This window comes from Podarcis vaucheri, assembly GCF_965113315.1.
Source record: "Podarcis vaucheri genome assembly, chromosome: 3".
Lineage (NCBI taxonomy): Eukaryota > Metazoa > Chordata > Lepidosauria > Squamata > Lacertidae > Podarcis > Podarcis vaucheri.
Window position 1 is genome coordinate 119,487,858 of NC_138761.1, and position 21,558 is coordinate 119,509,415.

Consider the following 21,558-nt stretch of genomic DNA (forward strand, 5'->3'; position numbering starts at 1 on the left):
ACTAATTCTGGGTTTGTGCTTTGGCTGGATCTACATTGGTCTTCTAAATGTTCTGAAATATAACGTTCTATAATGCTTAATGGCCGTTTCCAACTCCCAGTGGCTTGCTGCTCTGCAGCGCCCTCTGGTCCTACACTTTAATAATGCATTTTTAATGTTATAAATGGCGAGTGTCGATCCGCCCTTCTCTTCCTCTCTGTTCTACAAGGGCAACACTGAGACTAAGGAAGAATTGACTGACAGGCAGTGCCATCCCTGGGCAGGTTGTAAGTAAGAATGCAGGCGCACAGTGGCGCAGTCCCCTCTGTTTTCGCCTGGTAAATTAAGGTGCACGCTTTCCCCCCTTGGTTCAGGAGAAGTAACTGCACGTGGTGGTAGCTGCTTGATTCTCCCCCACCCCCAATCGTCCTGGGGGGGGGCAGGGAAGATGGCCAGCCAAAAAGCACCCAGATTCCCTCCTAGAGAGACAGTTGTGTATGCTGTGAGCATGCATTTCCAGAGTTGGTGGGACTCGGGATCAAGAGAAGCGCCTCTCCCTGATTCCCACTGACTTGAGCTGCTGTTCTTGACATGACGTTAAAGTGGCAGGGATCGCTCAGGAGGCGCAGGGTCGCCAGGTCCTCCTCTTCCCCTCTCACTTGGCATGTATTGTCCAGTCTTCAGGGGTGCAATTAGGCACCGTATTTTTCGCTCTATAGGACGCACCAGACCACAAGACGCACCTAGTTTTTGGAGGAGGAAAACAAGAAGAAAAAAATTCTGAATCTCAGAAGCCAGAACAGCAAGAGGGATTGCTGCGCAGTGAAAGCAGCAATCCCTCTTGCTGTTCTGGCTTCTGCGCAGCCTGCATTCGCTCCATAAGACGCACACACATTTCCCCTTACTTTTTAGGAGGGAAAAAGTAGTCTTATAGAGCAAAAAATACGGTAATTTTAGATCCGAAATAGGCAAGGGAGCAAGAACTGGCGGGCTGGCTGTTCCTGAAAGCAGTCACGATCAGACAAGGGGTTGAGAAAGTGCTTCGCTCCCTAAATACCTCCAGCAATTGCAGGAAAGCACAGCCAGAGACTTCCTCAGCATTTATTTCAGTGGTCCTTTGTAGCCTTCTTCCTTCCTTTTCTTTTCTTTTCTTTTCTTTTCTTTTTCTTTCCTTTTTCTTTTTGTATAATTTTTCATTAAATTTTTCTGTTTTACATTTTAGAATATTCATTTAAACAACCTTAAAACAGCAATGTCTTCCCTTCTTCTTTTTCCGCGGTTCATTTTGCATACCATTAATCCCTGCATATTTTACAGTATTCCATTATTATATCCGTCCAAACTTATTTACACTGCCGAATTCATCTTAATGCTGTCAATGTTTTCAAGTGTACACAATTTCCCCCCCATATATTCAATAAACTTTTTCCAATCTTCTTTAAACATATGCTCTTCTTGTTCTCTCATTCTATATGGTAAGTCTGCTAGCTGCGCCTGTTCCATCAATTTAAGTTGCCATTCTTCATTGGTTGGGACCTTGCTCGTTTTCCATTTGCGGGCTAACAAAATATGGGCCACAGTGGTGGCATACATAAATAACCTTTTTGATATCTGGGAATTTTCCTCTGGATTATCCCCAGCAAAAAGGACTCTGGGTTTTTTGGGGGGAAATACTTTAAAACATTTTTTTCACTTCATTATAATTTTTCCCCCAATACTCTCTTACAAGTCCACCACATATGATAGAACATATTCTTCCTTTTCCTGTGTGGTAGGGTCTATGGTGGGAGGACGCTGCAACCAGGGCCAGATTTAGGTTGGATGAGGCCCTAAGCTATTGAAGGTAATGGGGCCCTTTATATGTCTAGCTGTCCTTTGTCAGCAACAAATTGCCACTGTTTTTTGTGTTGAATATATGCTATTATGGTAATTTATGGACCCAATAGGTATCTAAAGCCATTTGCACATGTTGCCATGAAACCAGCCCATGCAAAATGTAGACACCCTATATATAGAAATGAGCACAACTCACAGCTGTCCATGGAAGCACAGGTTAATTCAGCTGTTTACCAGCTCCATCTGGTACGCAGGCTGAGACCCTACCTGCCCCCAGACTGTCTTGCCAGAGTGGTGCATGCTCTGGTTATCTCCCCCTTGGACTACTGCAATGCGCTATATGTGGGGCTACCTTTGAAGGTGACCCAGAAACTACAACTAATCCAGAATGCGGCAGCTAGACTGGTGACTGGGAGTGGCCTCTGAGACCACATGACACCAGTCTTGAAAGACCTACATTGGCTCCCAGTACGTTTCCGGGCAAAATTCAAAGTGTTGGTGCTGACCTTTAAAGCCCTAAACGGCCTCAGTCCAGTTTACCTGAAGGAGCGTCTCCACCTCCATCATTCTGCCCAGACACTGAGGTCCAGCGCCGAGGGCCTTCTGGCAGTTCCCTCACTGCAAGAAGCCAAGTTACAGGGAACCAGGCAGAGGGCCTTCTCGGTAGTGGTGCCCACCCAGTGGAACGCCCTCCCATCAGCTGTCAAAGAGAAAAACAACTACCAGACTTTTAGAAGACATCTGAAGGCAGACCTGTTCAGGGAAGCTTTTAATGTTTGACGGACTATTGTATTTTAATATTTTGTTGGAAGCCACCCAGAGTGGCTGGGGAAACTCAGCCAGATGGGCGGGGTATAAATAATAAGTTGTTGTTGTTGTTCCCCTATGAAAAATTTCACCAGATGCCCACTGCAGTTGTGTGGGGGTCTGGCTGAGAGCAGACTGAGGTGGTGGGGCACTTTCCCATTCACCCTAAAGGCCCCCCTCCCAGTTATTCTGAGTGCTGCTGTTGGAAGACTGCTTCCTTTTTCTCTTCCTTTCTAAGAGAAGTTTAAACAGTTTCGCATTTTTATGATGAGACTTCCAAATGGAAATCTTTTTTTTCTCCATATAAAAAAGTGCTAAAAGCCCAAGGTGCTCAATAAAAAAAAGAAAAAGGCACTGCTATATTGGGATGCATTAACATAGCGCTGTTCCTATCCGAGATATAGCGAACAGCAACTCAGCTCCTCCTTTCCCTCCCCTTCCAGCTATCGCAGGCGAAGAAGACACATGCCCTGTGTTGGTGCGCCACATTTAAAACTTAACAACAAACTGGAGGGAATTCGAGGGAGCAGTAAATGTTTTATAAAGCATGTCAAATGCAGAATGATTAAAGGAACCAAGTATCTGGAGCCTGAAGAAAAGGAGATTATGGTTGGTTGGTAAGCAGAGGCAGCCGTTTAAAGGCAATGCAGAGAAGATGGAGAACGATGTCTAATTTGGCCTAATGGCTGCAGAGGCAGGCAAGGTATCTATGCTGCAAGCAAATAAGAGATTTTCAGATGTTCGGTCCTGTTGTCCAACTTTGCCTACAGGAGCCAGGTAAAGGTAAAGAGACCCCTGACCGTTAGGTCCAGTCGCGGACGACTCTGGGGTTGCGGCGCTCATCTCACTTTATTGGCCAAGGGAGCCAGTGTACAGCTTCCAGGTCATGTGGTCAGCATGACTGAGCCGCTTCTGGCGAATCAGAGCAGCACACGGAAACGCCGTTTACCTTCCCACCGGAGTGGTACCTATTTATCTACTTGCACTTTGACGTGCTTTTGAACTGCTAGGTTGGCAGGAGCAGGGACTGAGCAACGGGAGCTCACCCTGTCACAGGGATTCGAACTGCCGACCTTCTGATCGGCACGTCCTAGGCTCTGTGGTTTAGACACATTGGAGCTAGGGGAAAGAGCTAAGGGAAGGGGCAAAGCTCAGAATCTGTTTTGAGAAAGGCCCCAGATTCAATTTCTCCTCCCACAACTTGGACAGAGAGCCATGAGAGAGAGAATCATTATAGGTCCCAGCAAGTCCTTCTCCCTGACCCTCAAGCCTGCCCTGATGCTGCACCAAGTACCCAGGCACACCCAGTACCCAGGGCATAGCTGGGTGAGATTAACTCCACCTTGCTCACCCACCTGGGTCTCAGTGATACAGACCAGATCAGCCTCCTCGTCCATGATCAAATCATGGATGAGGGAGGTCTTACTCTGAACTGATCTGGCATTCAGCAGCAGCAGCCACAGACTCGAGGGCTGGAAGATAAGACAACCGCAGTTCCCCAGGTTGGAGGAGGGGCTGGCACTTGGCCCTAACTGTCTGTGCCATGTGCCCCACCACCACCAACCTGCCTCTACCCTGAACCACTGCAATCAGGGCACCCCCTGCTCTTCATATCCCAGGCACTGTTGGTTTCTGTGTGTTGCCTCTGTGCAGTGCTTAGGAGTCACAAGGCTCTGTTTATATTCCAGAGACAGTCCAGGCTGTTGGAAGTCTCACGGAAGACAGGAGACGGATGTGATGTTACTGGTTTCCTGTTCCTTTGTTGTTCAGTTGCTCTCTGCTTTCACAAAGAGAGCATGTTTATTTCTTTTCTGTCTGCGTACTTAAGAATAAAACTCTTTGCAATGTAGCTCATACTATCTCGTCCTTCCCTGTGTGCTGGATCCTCTGCATAATGGGGGAACATCCTTGGAGCCTTATCAGAGGCACAGGTCGTTAATTACCATCGGAGGCGATTCCGGAGGACTCGACCGGAGGAGTCGCTCGGTCGAACGCAAGTCCGACAGGCACATCTCACATCTTTCAATTCAAAAACAAAAAAACAAAAAACAAGTTTAAAATTATTAATAATAAAATTAATAATAATAATAATAATAATAATACTATGGCCATCTAACTGGGTTGCCCCAGCCTTTCTGGGCAGCTTCCAGCACATACACAAACATAATAAAGCATTAAACCTTAAAAAGCTTCCCTAAACAGCCTTCAGATGTTTTTCTAAATGTTATATAATTTCTCATCTCCTTGACATCTGATGGGAGGGCATTCCACAGGGTGGGCGCCACTACCGAGAAACGCAGAAGTTGGTGCAATGATGATGGCACTCACCCTTCTTCTGATAGGAAATGTCATGGGGGAGCAAAAGAAATGGGGGTCGTGGAGGGTCAGTTGTGGGGGGGAGTGAGAAATGTCCTATTTTCATCTGAGGGTATGCAAACCATATCACCAGATACACAAAGTTTCAGCTGAAGGTGCTGGTTTATATCTGCACACACATACAAACAAACATATATATATAAACAGAGAGAGAGAGAGTGCGAGCGCATGTGTGGGGGAAATGATATGTAGAAAAGTGCAGATGGTGCTAATTAAATTATTATGCGGCCATTCTCAAAACACAGTTGTGTTGATAGCGCGGGCGTCCTGCCAATTAACACATGTAGTGCCAATTCAATCTGCAAGTGATAGCATGAACTTCTTGATGAGTTGTAATTCAGCGGTTTCTCAATCTGAATGAAGCACTTTGATGGTGTCAGAAAACTGCTATGTGAATACTAAGCATTTTAAATTATTTATCACTGTCGTCTCGGCAAGCAACGCCACTGCCGACAGAGAGGATATCTGAAGTTTTGGTTTTCTTTTGGGCTTTTTTAAGCAATTGGAAGGCAACTTCTAGGGAGGGGTTTCGGATTTCATCAAGTTCTTTTTATCTGAACACATCACTTGCCTTTATCGTGTGTTTTATTAAGTTCAGTGTGTGGTTCTTATGAGAAAAGATAATTACAAACAGAGAAGGTCACTGTTCTCTTTACTCCAATATTAAGGGTCTCCTAGGCTGTTTTATTGGATTCTGGCTCGGCGAGTACCCAGAAGGAAGCGGGATGCTGGTATCATGGGAGAAGACCATTCACTGCTCATCTCAGAAACCCCTGTGGCTTCTGCTTTCAAAGCTTTTCAAATTATCAGAGCGCAACGCTCTCCCAGGACCACCTAGATAGCTATGTTTGTGTCTCCTTTGGAAGAAGATCTGCAGAGTATGATAAGGTTTGGCCAAAAGTCAGTCTTCTCCTTCTGCCAGGGTCCCTTCTGCCTTGCACTGCGTCCTCTGGAATGCCCACATCAGCAAAGTTTCTGCAAAATCACCTGTGAATAAGGTGAAAATGATCCGACATCTCTCTTTCTCAGGCTAAGCTCTGCAGCTTTCAGCCATGAACAGTATTTGATCCTGTTAGGGAAAAATCTAGGTGTGAGGCTGCTCAGTCACCCAGCTCGTCGGGCAGAGCCTGCAGGTCCCTGCGGAATAAAGGAAGGAGTCCAGCCACCAACCGGCGCAAATAGCTGTAGACCAAAGTTTATTGCACAACAGGTTCAAAGAATTTTGAACCCCGAGGATGGGGTGACAAGGACTTTTAAAACTTTCCCACCATATCCCAGAGTACAGTTCGTACAGCACCATTGATACACCATTACTGCATCACTGACATGTCACAAAAGGGGAGGGGTAGACAGGGGTTTGGGACGCGGGTGGCACTGTGGGTTAAACCACAGAGCCTTGGGCTTGCCGATCAGAAGGTTGGCGGTTCGAATCCCCATGATGGGGTGAGCTCCCGTTGCCCTGTCCCAGCTCCTGCAAACCTAGCAGTTCTTAAGCACCTCAAAGTGCAAGTAGATAAATAGGTACCGCTCCAGCGGGAAGGTAAACGGCATTTCCATGCACTGCTCTGGTTCACCAGAAGCGGCTTAGTCATGCTGGCCACATCACCTGGAAGTTGAATGCCGGCTCCCTCAGCCAGTAAAGGGAGATGAGCGCCACGACCCCACAGTCGTCCATGACTGGACCTAATGGTCAGGCAAATTTATCTTACAGGCAAATCAAATCCCAGCCTCGCAAATTGGCACAGGGCTGACTCAGGAAGGGCGGCGAATCCAGGAGTTCAGGGCTCAGCACAGGTTAACTCCCCAAACCTTGATTAATTCTAACTTTTATTGGTCCCCGGAATTCTGGGTGTCTCGTACCCCACAAAAACCATAACAGTATCTGTTATGGAATTTCCGTGGGGGGGGGACATTTTTAAAGTTATTAAATGTTACAAATATTATGCATAAATGTATCCTTTCAGCTTGGCAGCTCAGGGAAATTACCTAGCTTTAACAATCATATAAAATCAACTCCTTTGCCAGTTTCCTCCATTTCAATACTATTTTGCCCTTGGAAAAACAAATCTTTTCCCTGCCAGTCCCCAAGCGGAGGACATGTATACACACCTCCTACCCCAGGAAGTGCCCAGAGGTGAGAATTGCTGAGCTGATTGTTGGCCAAGGAAAACCTAATCTCATCACCAGACTTGCCAAGGGGTCCAGACATGCAAAGGAAGTTCTATTGTACTTTGGGTGGTGGGACTTCAGAGGTGTTTGCCTGTGCTAATCTTATACCTGGGTCTTGCCCTGACATGTCTGCTTATGCTAATCTTGTACCAAGGACTTGTCTGGACATGTTTGCCAAGGTTAAACTAGTGTAACCCCTGTCTAAAGGTAAAGGTAAAGGGACCCCTGACCATTAGGTCCACTCGTGACCGACTCTGGGGTTGCGGTGCTCATCTTGCTTTATTGGCCAAGGGAGCCGGCGTACAGCTTCTGGGTCATGTGGCCAGCATGACTAAGCCGCTTCTGGTGAACCAGAGCAGCACATGGAAATGCCGTTTACCTTCCCGTCAGAGCGGTACCTATTTATCTACTTGCACTTTGACGTGCTTTTGAACTGCTAGGTTGGCAGGAGCAGGGACCGAGCAACGGGAGCTCACCCCATCGCGGGGATTCGAACTACCGACCTTCTGATCGGTAAGTCCTAGGCTCTGTGGTTTAACCCACAGTGCCACCCGCGTCCCAAACCCCTGTCTACCCCTCCCCTTTTGTGACATGTCAGTGATGCAGTAATGGTGTATCAATGGTGCTGTACGAACTGTACTCTGGGATATGGTGGGAAAGTTTTCCTGTATGCAGTGCTTTTTTCTATATACAAAAAAAAAGTTTGGGGTACTCTCATTTGGACTCAAGAAAATCACCATTTTATAGTTCAAATCGGGGAAAATAAATACAGTCAATGGACAAAAGCACAAAGATTCACAAAATGTTTAGGGGTATGGGTACCCCCAGAATAAAGCACTGCCTGTATGGAATTCATTGGCGAGTTGTTAGCTACAAAGTCATTTTCGGCACAGGTAGTTTTACCAAGAAGCTTATTCTGCTGGATTGTTTTGAGGGCTTTTAAAATGGTTCATTTGTTTATTATTTCAGTCTTGCTGGATTTGTCGTCCTTCAGGTGAATTGCAAAGTGTCCTGGCATTTATACGAAGGATGGTGCAGTCATCATCAACCTGAGCAAATGTGTGAGTCAGAAAGATGAGATGCAAGACACTCTGCTGCGATGCTATCCTGCTGGACATCAGGGGGAAGGGCCTTCCTTCAGCATGAAGGAGGCTCCAAATGGGATTGTTCATCTCCTCCCCGCGCAGAGCCTGGGAACAGGATTGGGCAGAGTGAAAAATCCCAGCCTCTGCTGGCCAATGGCATGTAAAGAGTGATAGACAGGCACAGGTTGGCCAGGGAAGTGATAAGGGGTGGCCTTGCAGCTTGCCATTTAAATCCTATCTCAGGAAGTCATGCTCTCTTTGCCTCAGGGATTAGAGAGAGTACATCTTCCAGGTTTTAAAGCAGAGAGGATTTGTCAGTGTGATATTCAGGCAAGCTTGAGAGCCGGGCTCTCAGGCCCAGAAGCAGCAGCAGAAGCATACCTTGGGTGACCTGAAGTCAAAGAGGCAATGATGATGATGATGATGATGATTTATTACTTATACCCCACATATCTGGCCGGGCCTCCTCAGCCACTCTGGGCAGCTCCCAACTGAATATTGAAAACACGATCAAACATTAAAAACTTCCCTAAACAGGGCTGCCTTCAGATGTCTTCTAAAAGTTAGATAGTTGTTTATTTCCTTGACATCTGATGGGAGGGTGTTCCACAGGGCGGGCGCCACTACCAAAAAGGCCCTCTGCCTGGTTCCCTGTAACCTCAACTTTTCGCAGTGAAGGAATTGCCAGAAGGTTCTTGGAGCTGGACCTCAGTGGCAAGAGTGTGTGTCCGGCGATGGAAGCTGGCCTATGAAGGCAAATGGGGCACTGCCCCACCAACCTCAGCCTGTCCTCACCTGCTCCCTTCTTATCTACATCTAGTCCTGAGGGTAGCAAGGTCTGTCAACTTCCTCTTCCTCGTTGCTCCCTGTAGAACTCAGCACTCAGCAGGAAGGGAGGACAAAACTAGTTAAATTTAGCTGTATCTGTCATTGACTCTGGCTCCATCTTCTGCCTCACCTCTCCCAGTGATGTAACATGGGGGGGCAGTGGATTGGTGGCCCTGGGTGCAAAATTCTGGGAAGGGTGCAACCAGATGTCCCACATCAGGCCAAACTCCTTCCACCTTCCGGAGCCATGGGGAGGACTGGGCCTTTGGTGCCTCTTCTTCGTGGTCAGTGAAGAAATGCCCCTGGTCAAATCAGGAGGTGAGAGAGTTGCCAAGCTGAGAAGGCGCACCACCAGCAGCAGTGGCAGCACCAGCTGCCATGTGCCTCACATGCATCTCCTCCCCAGCTGCCCAATCCACTAGGATGGGGACACTTACCCTGTTTTGAGCACCTGCAACCCATGCTACACCACTGGTCTTCTCCCAATGGGCATCAGCCACCACTGAGGAAAGGTGGACCTAGGAACCTTTAGACCAGACAAAGGCCCCCAAGGGGTTTACTAGTGCCATCCAACTTCACAGGTCAAGAGAATTCAGGGCTGTTGTGTGAGTGTCGTAGCTGAAATACCTCTTAGCTCCATTCTCTATGAATCCAATGGCTCAGGGTTCCAAAGCTGAATTCTCATGACACTCAACGCTGAGCGCCTGACCAGAGATGGTTTTAAGGGAATGCGACTGGAGAGGCCACTTGAGGCACCATGCTGCAGGGAACACCACAACAATGCTGTAGAACAGAGCAGATATCATAGTATCGTACCTACGGGACCACCTCTCCTGGTATGTCCCACAGAGGAACTTACGATCTTCAACCAAAAACATCTTGGAGGTCCCAGGCCACAGAGAGGTTAGGCTGGCCTCAACCAGAGCCAGGGCTTTTTCGGCTGTGGCTCCGATCTGGTGGAACGCTCCGTCACAAGAGACTAGGGCCCTGTGGGACTTGACATCTTTCCACAGGGCCTGCAAGACAGAGCTGTTCCACCAAGCCTTTGGCCAGGGCACAGCCTGACTCCTTCCTTTGGCAATCTTCACAGAACTTTAGCCCAATGGTTGCCATCAATTTGATTTGAATTAATTTTCTAATGAAATGATTTTAGAATGTTGTATTATTTTATTGTTGTTAGCCACCCTGAGCCCAGCTTCGGCTGGGGAGGGTGGGATATAAATAAAAATTTATTATTATTATTATTATTATTATTATTATTATTATTATTATGCTGAGCAACAGCGAACAGAGCTCAATGGAGTGGACTCCAGCAGTCTCTGGAGGCAGAGGCAGAGTACAAAGTCAGGTCCCATTCTAAGGTTGTGCAAACAGCAATCCACACGGTCAGACAATCCAGAGGTCAGGGAACCCAATGGTCAAGGGTCATGATGAGCAGGAAGCCCAAGATAGGGCTACAAACTACTAAGCGCTGTTTCCATCATCTGCCTGCTGCTGGAAACTCTGCTTAAGAAGGCGGAAGCCAGTTGGTTCTCATGATCTCCTCCTCTGTGTCCTCAAAGGCTGATCAGCTGGAGGTGGAATCACTCTGTCTTCATCCCTTTCAGGCTACCGTTCAGCAGGTGAAGCTGACTCCTGTCCCATGACAGCACGAGATGAAAGGCGTCGTCAAATTTTAATGTCTCACAGGATGCGGCTGAAATTTGAGAGCCTAAAGTCAGCCACTGTCCTGAACTTTCCATCGTGGAAATTCCCTGACCGTCAGACCCTCAAGGAAGTCGGGCTGTAATCTCAGGAGCTCGCCTGCCATTGTTGGAAATGCATCAGGAAGCAACTTGACAAGATTTCATCCCTTTCCACCACAGAAAGTGAAGCTGTTCAAACTGACTGCCTCCCTGCACTAGTAATGCATAATTATTCAGTAATAATGACTGCCTACTTTAAATACAGCAACATTCACAGTTGGGAAGGAGGACTCTTTCAATAGCTGTCATCCAGAGTCGGGAAACTCAGCCAGGCAAACCTTAACAACTTCAATTTTAAGCCAACACACAGCCAACGGAGAGAAGATCCCACAGAACAAACCACACAATCATTGCCTCCTTTCTCCTTGGAAAAACTGCACAAGCATCTCTTGCAGCGTTAGATCCACTGTCCAAGCAATGCAATATTTTTTTCCTTCGCCCAAGAGGCAGGTATTATATTCCCTTTGGAGGAGGAACTAACAGGCAGCCAATGGGCACCCAGGATTGCAGCTGCAAGACTTGGGCTGTGAAATATACTTGGAGTCGAGAGTGGATTTCATGCTCTTTATTCAGCTCATAGTGGTGAGGAGGAATGGAAGTTCCCCCGAAATGTCTGCCTTATATACATTATTTACACAATGGGCCACACGTGATTGGCTAATTCCGGGATTCTCCTGTAGGCCAATCAGGTTGCGGATTCCCTTCCACCTGGAGCTGGATTGGGTGGCTCCTGTGGACCAATCAGACAGCTGCATTCTGGGTCCTATTGTTCTAGGACCAATCAGACTGCTGCATTCTGAATCCTCTTGTTCTAGGACCAATCAGACTGCTGCCTTTTGGATCCTATTCAACTCAGTACATAACACACTGGGAGAAAAGAGCCCCAGCCAAACTGCCCACAAGGTAGATACGGCTTTGCAGCACAAACATTTCGGTCTCGGTTTCAAGGGAAATCAAGGCAGTCTGAGTTGCCATGTGACTCTCTGTGCAAACGCCCCACTTGCTTCCTAAGTGCTTGTTTGAATCCGAGATGGAGATGAGCTTGGGGAATCAAAGCAAAGCCAACAAGGTGATTTGATTCTTTTTAATTGTAGTTCTCTCCCCCCCTCCTCCCCACTGCCAGCATTCTCAGTGACGTTGGAGTTCTGCAGGATCCGTCCGCACTGGGTTCGTAATGGTCTCCCCTAACGCTTACTGCTCCCCATGTGAATCATTTGAGGGCATCGTTTGATGGATGCAGAATTGTTCGAGGCTGTGTAGCCATAGCTGTACAACAGAAATTCTGCTATTGGGGATTCCTATTCACTCTGCAGCCAGCAGTTATTCTTTCCTGTAACAAGATAAAAAACACACATATTCTTCTGACTGGCTCCTGACCTTTGCAGCATTCCCTGATGTTGTGTTTCGTGTCTCATCTTCCCTGTCATCCGTGGGTCCCTCGGCCCACTCTACATCCTTAGTTTGCCGTTGCACTTATTAGTGTTACCTGTGTTCTAGATTACGGGGGGAGGGACACTCAGTAAACCCTAGATATTAATAAATGGTAGGATTTTGGTTATGGGAGAAGGGAGAAATAAAAGCTGCAGAGGAATTCCTGAGATAGCCTTAATGCAAAATGACCTGGCCAAGCTAGGGCCATTGAGGAACCGTACAGGGCCAATGAGAGCCATTGGCAATGCAAAAGAACTGTCCTCCCACCTTGACCTCAGGTGTGAACAGGGACTGGGGGGTTGGAAGGTTTCCAGGGTAGCTGGGTTTGAGGTGACAGGAAAAGAGAGCTTTATAGCAAGGTGTTCTGGGAAGAAGACGAAAGAGTGGTACACCTGATGGTGTACAGGTAAAACAGGGATTTGTTTGTTCTCTGAAAAGGTCCCTATATGGTCTCAAGCAAAGTGCATGATGCTGGCACTCTAAACTCACTGACGTTTTGTTTTCTCTAGGTTTTCAGCAAGGTAAAGCTGATCCATGCGTATTTGTCAAGAGGAAGGGCAGAAGAATCTGTATTGCTTATTTTATGTTGATGATATTCATTTCTTTTAGAGGATGTCAAGATGTACAATAGCGCCCTAGCTCAACTGAAGGAGCACTTTGACATGATAGATATTGGTGAGGTAACCAACTACCTATCTCTGGAACTAGAGAGAGACCAAGATGGTAATATTTTAGTACACCAGTCACAGAAAATTGCTGATGTGTTAAGCAAACAAAACCTGATGGATACTAACCCTGTAGACACACCAATGACAACAGGTTCTCAGGTAGATGATACTGAAGAAGCATTTTCTGACCCTACACTGTACAGAAGTGTGCTAGGCAAACTAAACTTCATTGCCAGATGTTCAAGACCTGGCATTGCAGTTAGCACTAATTTGCTAAGCAGATTAGCACTAATTTGCTAAGCAATCCTACTGTTAAGGAGTGGAAAGCTCTGAAACGCATAGCACGCTATTTGAAAGGCACTATGCACTATAGACTGAGATTTAACAATCAGAAGTCTGGTGGTCTTGAGATATTTGCTGATGCGAGTTTTGGAAGTGACACTACAGACAGGAAAAGCATGTCTGGAGTTTGCTATATGTACAACTAGGGTCTATTTGATTGGTCGTGCAAGGACTTCCGGAGGCGGCGCGCTCGGTAATGGCTGCCTGCTCCTTGTAAGGAGAGGGGAGCTCCGCTGAAAACGGGTCGTCCGCTACGGCGAAGCGGAGACCCACTTAGGAAAACCACAGGTGGTAGAAGCCTGTGGTCCCGAGACCTGGCGGGTGCCAGAAGCAGCCCCTAAAACGTTGAAGGGACCCCGTAACGGGGCTCCGGATCGCGGAGGGGGTAGCGGCACTGAGGGTCGTTTCGCAGTCAGCGGAGCGAAGCCGCGCTGCTGTTGCCGATCAGCGCTGACCTTTCTTCCTGAAACCTTCAAATTTGGAAAATCACAATCCGTGAGTAATTGGGACTTTACAATTTTAAGACCTTTAAGATTTTTAAGATCTTGAATTCGGCTGAAAGCGGAGTGACGAGAAACAGGAAGTCCGTCTTCCGGCAAAGCTTGCAGATCAAAGGCAAAGGAACTGACAGGCTGGACGCAGTGAAAAAGGATTTTTAAAGTGGAAGTATTATGCGTCTGACAGTACTGAGGATTGAAATGAAAGGCAAGTTTTTTTTATTAGTTTACTCTATAGTGTGGAAGTAATTTGGGAACCTTCTCCTTTGGCGGACTGTAAAGTTCAAGACCCAGCCTCGGGGTGGCAGGGGAAAAGAATGTCTTTTGCTGATACAATTTATAAAACTGAAACAGATACATAGAGGCAACTTTGGACTATATAACTAAGTAACTGTATCCTGCACCTTGAGAGGTGATACTTGTGGCAACTTTGGAAGGGCTCTGCCAGTGGAAAAAGTTTTAAGGACTATTGGAAAACTATTTAGCTGCAGGAACTTTAATGGCGACCATAACTTTCTTCCTTCCTTCCTGAACTCCAATTTTACTCCCTCCAACTGTACTCCCTCTAGTGGAGATTGGGATTTACAATTCCTTGGGAACTAACTTTGTTTTGTCTCTCCGCCGTTGTTATCTACACTGAGGCCTGTCCTTCTCATGGAACTTTTGACAGCTTGACCTTGACTCATAGACAGGTGGGGAATGAGTGGCCAACCGAAAACAAGGTCTGCAAAAGCGAAAGCAACAAAAGGCCAGCTTGTGCAAACAACTCTGACTTCTCAGTCACGTAGATCATCAGTCCCCGCTGTACTGAAGGGAATTGAACTTCCAACAGTAGCTGAATTGAAGGGAACTGAACCTTCAACAACAGCAGAACTTAAGGAAGCTGAACAACCAGCAACAGAGGATATGGCTGCAGGTGGATCCGATGCACTTCTGAAGGAGATGCTACAACAATTTGCAATTTTAAATAAGAAGGTTGATGACCAAACAGCAAAAATTGACTTAGCCACATCCTCCATTACAAAGCTATCTGAACAAGTGGCACAGCACTCACAAACAATTGGGAATCTAAAAGACGCTACGTCTGAGAACCGGAAACTGGCCGAAGCTGCGAATGAAAAAGCTGACCAAGCAATTCAAAAAGTGGATGAACTGAAAGGAGAGGTAAGGCCACTACATAAGCACATCAGTGACCAGCAGGCCTACCTGTCTATGGTGGAGTTGAGAAACAGGGAAAATAATTTAAGATTACGCTCTATCCCAGAGATTGAAAAAGAAGATTTGACTGGCTTTTTGACAGTAGAATTCTCCAAATTCTGGGGAATAAAGGAAGACGAAGACTTTAAAATAACAACGGCATTTAGACTGGGAAGTGTTACCAGAAAGGACAGACCCAGAGACTGCCTGATCATCCTAAGGACTAAACAGGAGAGAGACAAAATACTTGACCTTCATTTTAACAAATCACTTGAGATCCAGGATAGAAGAGCGGAAATTTATAAGGATATACCAAAACAACTACTGGATCTCAGAGCCATCTACACTGACCTAGCAAGACTTTTGAGAGGCAACGGAATACCTTACAGGTGGGAGTTCCCACAAGGCTTATCATTTAAATACAAAGGAAAGAAGGTTAGAATTAAGTCAAAAGAGGACAACCAGAAGTTCCTGCACGACAACGGAGAAGATCTTCAGAAGGGAATAGCAGTTCCTTGGCCTCCGCCACAGCCTGGACTGGATCCAACATCATCTCCCTCGGACCCGGACAAAAAGGAGGATACCCCATAAAGAGCAACAACAGATTGGTACAGGATGTCTCTGCAGCTGTACAGTTGGAACATTAATGGCGCAAATTCCCCGGAAAAACGAAGAAGGATCTTTCATATTTTGAAAAAGGAAAATTTGGATATAATCTGCTTGCAAGAAACGCACGTGACTAGGCTCCATAGGAAAGTATTAATTAACAAAAGATTAGGCCAAGAATTTATTTCATCAGACAAAGTAAAAAAGAGGGGCCTGGTGATCTACGCAAAGGAGAACCTAGCACCGAAATTTTTGTTCAAAGATGAACAAGGGAGAATCTTGGCAATTGAAATACAATCTCAAGGAGAAAAAGTTTTGATATTAGGAATTTATGCCCCAAATGAGGGGAAAGCAGAATTTTACAAGAAGCTACATGAGACACTACTGGACTATCTGGACTATTCGAACATCATTATGATGGGAGACATGAATGGGGTGGTCTCCACTTTGATGGATAAGTCACAAAATCAAATAACTAAGGACGGCAGACTACCGAAAACCTTTTTTGAACTGACAGACAATATGGATTTGATTGACATTTGGCGGACAAGGAACCCCCTAGGTAGAGAGGGAACTTTCTTTTCTGAGGCCCACTCATCATGGACGAGAATCGACCAAATTTGGACAACTAGAGGGCTGGCACCGAGGACTACAAGAGTGGAAATCTGCCCAAAGACTTGCTCCGACCATAACGCCCTGAAAATGGAATTGAGACTTACTCCAGCCGGTTCCTTCAGATGGAAAATGAATGACACCCTCTTTAGAGATCAAGAGATCGTAAAGAAGGCCCAAAAAACTTTAAAGGACTATTTTGAAATTAACTTGAACACTTCAGTGGAAAAAAGAACAATCTGGGACGCCAGCAAAGCTGTAATGAGGGGGTTTCTGATACAACAAAATACAATTAAGAAGAAACTCTGGAATGGGAAAAAGGATAAAATATTAGAGAAGATAAGAGATGGAGAGAAAAGGTTGAGATCTAAACCAAAATCCAAAGAGATCTTGCGAGAAATTAAATTCCATCAGGCACAATATTTGAAATTGATAAATCAAGAAGTGGAATGGAAAATTAAACAAATGAGACAAAGATCCTTTGAGTCAGCAAACAAATGTGGGAAACTGCTGGCATGGCAGTTGAAAAAAAGACAGAAACTTAATTACATTACCAATCTAGAGGTGGAAGGGAAAAATATCCAGAAACCAGGTGAAATTAGAAAGTGTTTCCAGAAATATTTCAAAAAGCTGTACACACAAGGGCCTGAGGAAATGTCTGAGATGGAACAATTTTTGAAACTCAATGGTTTACCAGAACTGTCCCAGGAGAAGAGATCAATCTTGAACTGTAAAATAACACAACAGGAAATTGAGGATGCCATTCAGAATATGCAGCTGGGCAAGTCTCCAGGCCCAGATGGGCTTACCTCCAAATATTATAAGATATTAAAAGACTATTTGACCCTACCACTAATGGAGGTTTGCAATCAGATTATGGGGGGAGGAAGGGCACCGAAAACGTGGAAAGAAGCTTTCATCACATTGATACCCAAAGTGGAAACTGAAAAGACTCAACTTAGGAACTACCGTCCCATCTCACTCCTAAATGTGGATTATAAAATATTTGCAGACATCTTGGCAAGTAGACTGAAAAAGGTTTTAAATGAAGTAATTCATAAGGACCAAGCAGGCTTTCTTCCTGGCAGGCATATGTTTGACAATACTCGGAATATTATCGATATTCTGGAACTTTTACAAACAAATATTAACACCAAAGCAGTGTTAATCTTTATTGATGCTGAGAAGGCCTTTGACAATATTTCTTGGAAATTTATGAAGAAAAACTTGGAAGGGATGGGAGTGGGACGAGGGTTTGAAAATGGTATAGAAGCAATTTATTCAGAACAAAAAGCTAAGTTGATAGTGAACAATGTGGTGACAGAGGAGTTCCATATTGAAAAAGGAACACGCCAGGGGTGCCCCCTATCCCCCCTACTATTTATATCAGTCCTGGAGGTTCTGCTGAACATGATTAGGAGGGACCGGCAAATACAGGGGATTACGGTCGGAGTGAAACAATATAAACTGAAAGCATTTGCAGATGACTTAGTAATAACATTACAGGAGCCAGAATCTAGTACAAAAAGAGTTTTGGAACTGATACAAGAATTTGGTCGGGTGGCAGGATTTAAGTTGAACAAACAAAAAACTAAAGTTTTGGGGAAAAACTTGACGCCTTTAGAAATAGAGGGGTTTCAGAAGGAAACAGAGTTAGCTGTGGTTAAGAAGGTGAAATACCTGGGGGTAAACTTGACGCCTAAAAATTTGAACTTGTTTAAGGATAACTATGAGAAATGCTGGTTAGAAATTAAGAAAGATTTAGAAACTTGGTCACGATTGAAGCTTTCCTTGCTGGGCCGAATTGCGGCTGTAAAAATGAACGTTTTGCCAAAGATGTTGTTTTTGTTTCAAACCTTGCAGATCGTGGACAGAGTGGAATGTTTTAGAAAGTGGCAGAAGGATATTTCAAAGTTTGTTTGGCAGGGCAAAAAGCCCCGAATTAAGTTTAAAATACTAACTGATGCAAAAGAGAGAGGGGGGTTTGCCCTGCCAGACTTAAGGTTATACTACGAAGCTGCAGCCTTCTGCTGGATGAAAGATTGGATTTTATTAGAGAACACAGATGTCCTAGATCTGGAAGGTTTTAATAACTCGTTAGGCTGGCATGCGTATTTGTGGTATGGCAAGGTAAAAACACATGGAATGTTCAAAAACCATATTGTCAGGAAAGCAATTTTTATGGTCTGGATGAAATACAAAGACTTATTGGAAAGTAAGACCCCGAGGTGGTTGTCACCAATAGAGGCCAAGGCTCGGAAAAAACCCAATATGGAGGCCGGATGGCCGAAATATTGGGAAATAATAGAAAAAATCAGAGATAATTGGAGGTTGCAGAGCTTTGAAAAATTAAAGGATAAGGTGCAAGACTGGTTTCACTATGCCCAAATTAATGAGGTGGTTAAGCTGGACAAAAAAACAGGTTTCCAGGTGGAAAAATCGAAACTTGAGACAGAGTTGTTAGAACCAAAGACCAAGGTTTTATCGAGAATGTATAACTTGCTGCTTAAATGGAACACTCAGGATGAGATAGTTAAGTCAGCCATGATAAAGTGGGCTCAAGACATTGGGTACAACATTATGTCTGATGACTGGGAAAAGTTATGTACCACTGGTATTAAATTTATGGCATGTAACGCCTTGAAAGAAAATATTATGAAAATGATATATAGGTGGTACATGACACCAGTCAAGCTTGCAAAGATATACCATCTGTCCGATAATAAATGTTGGAAGTGTAAGGAGGCTGAAGGGACATTCTTTCACCTTTGGTGGACTTGTCCAAGAGTGAAGGCCTTCTGGGAAATGATCTATAATGAGTTAAAAAAGGTGTTTAAGTACACCTTTCCCAAGAAACCGGAGGCCTTCCTCTTGGGTATTGTCGGCCAAAAGGTGTTAAAGAAGGATAGAACGTTTTTTATGTATGCTACCACTGCAGCAAGAATTCTGATCGCCAAACATTGGAAGACTCAAGATTTACCCACACTGGAAGAGTGGCAAACGCAACTGATTGACAACATGGAGTTGGCCGAAATGACTGCCAGAATCCGAGACCTGGGAGAAGAAGCAATGGAGGAGGACTGGAAAAAATTCAAGAATTATTTGCAAAAATTTTATAAGTTGTATGAACTATAAAATGACGTATAATTTGAAACGCTAGCCCCAGCAATGAGAGTGCAATATTTATGAAATTGGAAAATAATATTGAAGGGATCAAAGTTTAAATGTTAAAAAGGATAATATATTCTGTTTTTAGAGTAAATGGACAATAAGGGATTTAAACCTAAATTGTAATTGAAAGTACCAAAGAAACACATGAAACAAGGTTACAATTTGCTGATAAATTTATTATTAAGAATGCATTGTGCGGGAGATGTGGGGAAGTTCGATGGAAAGTTGAAATAAGCTGTTGAAGGGGTATGATCTTTTTTCTATTTTCTTTTACATTTTTCTTTCTTTTTTTTTCTTCTTATGTCTTCTGTCTGTGTCTGAAAAAATGCAATAAAAACTATTTTAAAAAAAAATATTTGATTGGTCGTGCAAGAAGCAAACAACAGTACGCCTAAGTTCTTGTGAAGCTGAACTGAATGCAATGTCTTATTCACTTGTGGATTGTGAATGGTTGTTACAGTTGTGTAAAGACATGAGAATTCCTGTCAAATGTCCAATCCAGGTTTATCAGGACAACAAAGCATGTTTGGCTTTGCTGACTTCTGAAGGTTGTAAGCAAAGCACGAAGCACTTGCAATTGAAGCTGCAACATGCTAGAGAATGTGTTCAGAAAGGACTCGTAACAGTGTCCTACATGCCAGGTAATGAAATTCCTGCTGATTTATTGTCCAAGGTTGTTCCGAAGGACCTATGTACAGAAACTGGGTTTGTACTGATATGGTACTGGCACGCTGCCCAGTGGTGTTCACAGAAAGGGGGAGGATGTTAGTTTCTGTGTGTTGCCACGGTGCAGTGCTCTTGGAGTCACAGGACTCTGTTTACATTCCTGGGATTCCAGACTGTTGGAAGTCTCACGGAAGACAGGAGACAGATGTGATGTTACTGGTTTCCTGTTCCTTTGTTTAGTTGCTCTCTGCTTTCACAGAGAGAGGATGTATTTTTCTGTCTGAGTAGCTAGAAAATAAAGCATAGCGATGTAGCCATAAATCTCATCACTTCCGCGTGCTGCTTTGATTCTCTGCTGAATGGGAATGTGCCTGGAGCCTCAACAGAGGCTCAGGTCGTTAATCACGTCAGAGGGCGACTCCAGAAGATGAGCTTTATCAGCTCGGTCGAACGGAGATCCCGACAGGATCCATCTTAGACAGCCTGGTTGGGAGAGCTGACTTGGAATCCAGGGCTACATTGCTGTGGGGGACGAGCCCCTCTTGAAATGAGCATGCTGCAAGATCTGGACTTCCTGGGTGAGTGCCTGGGACCCCCTGGGAACTTGCTATTGCTCGGCAGAGAGTGGGGGTGGCACCCAACTTTTGTAACACTATTATTATTAATTAACTGCCCTTCACCCAAAGGTCCCAGGATGTCAGGGACCGTGCTGAGGAGAGCTGCACTGAGTGTGCTGGTCCCATGGGTTACCCAAGAGGCGAGGTCCAAGTCCGGTCTGTGGTCAAAGATGCAATGTGGAGGCAGTCCGTAGTAGATGAAGCTGGGTGCTGCGCAGGGAGTCGGGTGAAGTCAGGAACAGGTAAGCAAGCAGGGAGCCAGGGCGGGTCAGGAGCTCAGGCAGGAAAGCAGGACAGGGTTCAGGTAGAAACTAACAACCAACAATGTTGCTCCCGCAACTTCAGACTGGGGCTGGCCGGCTTTTATCTGCCCTGAGGCATAGGGCGGCCCCGATCCTCTGGTGACTCGCCTCTCCTGGCCTGGAAACGAGCACTCCTCCTGCGGGAACTTAGTTCCCTCCGCCTCTCTGCCCTGAGCCTCTGCAGCTCAGGAGAAGCTGGAGGGTTACCGGTCCCAGAGGCAACCTCAGCTTCCTCTGACGGGGCTGAGAGTGGAGCACCTGCAGGCAATGTGTCCTCCATCACCTCAGGAGCTAGAGTAGGCTCAGCTGGTGCCTGCACCTGAGGACTCGGCACAGGTGAGAACCCTTCAGGCTCATGCCCCAGCCCCGACTCAGCTGGTTCTGGAGGTGGGGAATCCTGTGTAGGCCAAGATTCCTCAGGTTCAGCATCCATGTCCGAATCCCAGGCCATCACACTGAGGAAGAATGGTGGGAGCCTCCCCCTGCTCTGGATCCGGATCCTGAATCTTCCCAGGAGCAGGAGGACAGTATAGATTTGGGACAGTGGTTTGCAGAGGGGCATAGTTCAGAAGGCAGAAGCTGGGAAATACTGGATGGCGAGCAGCTAGGAGAAGACACACTGGA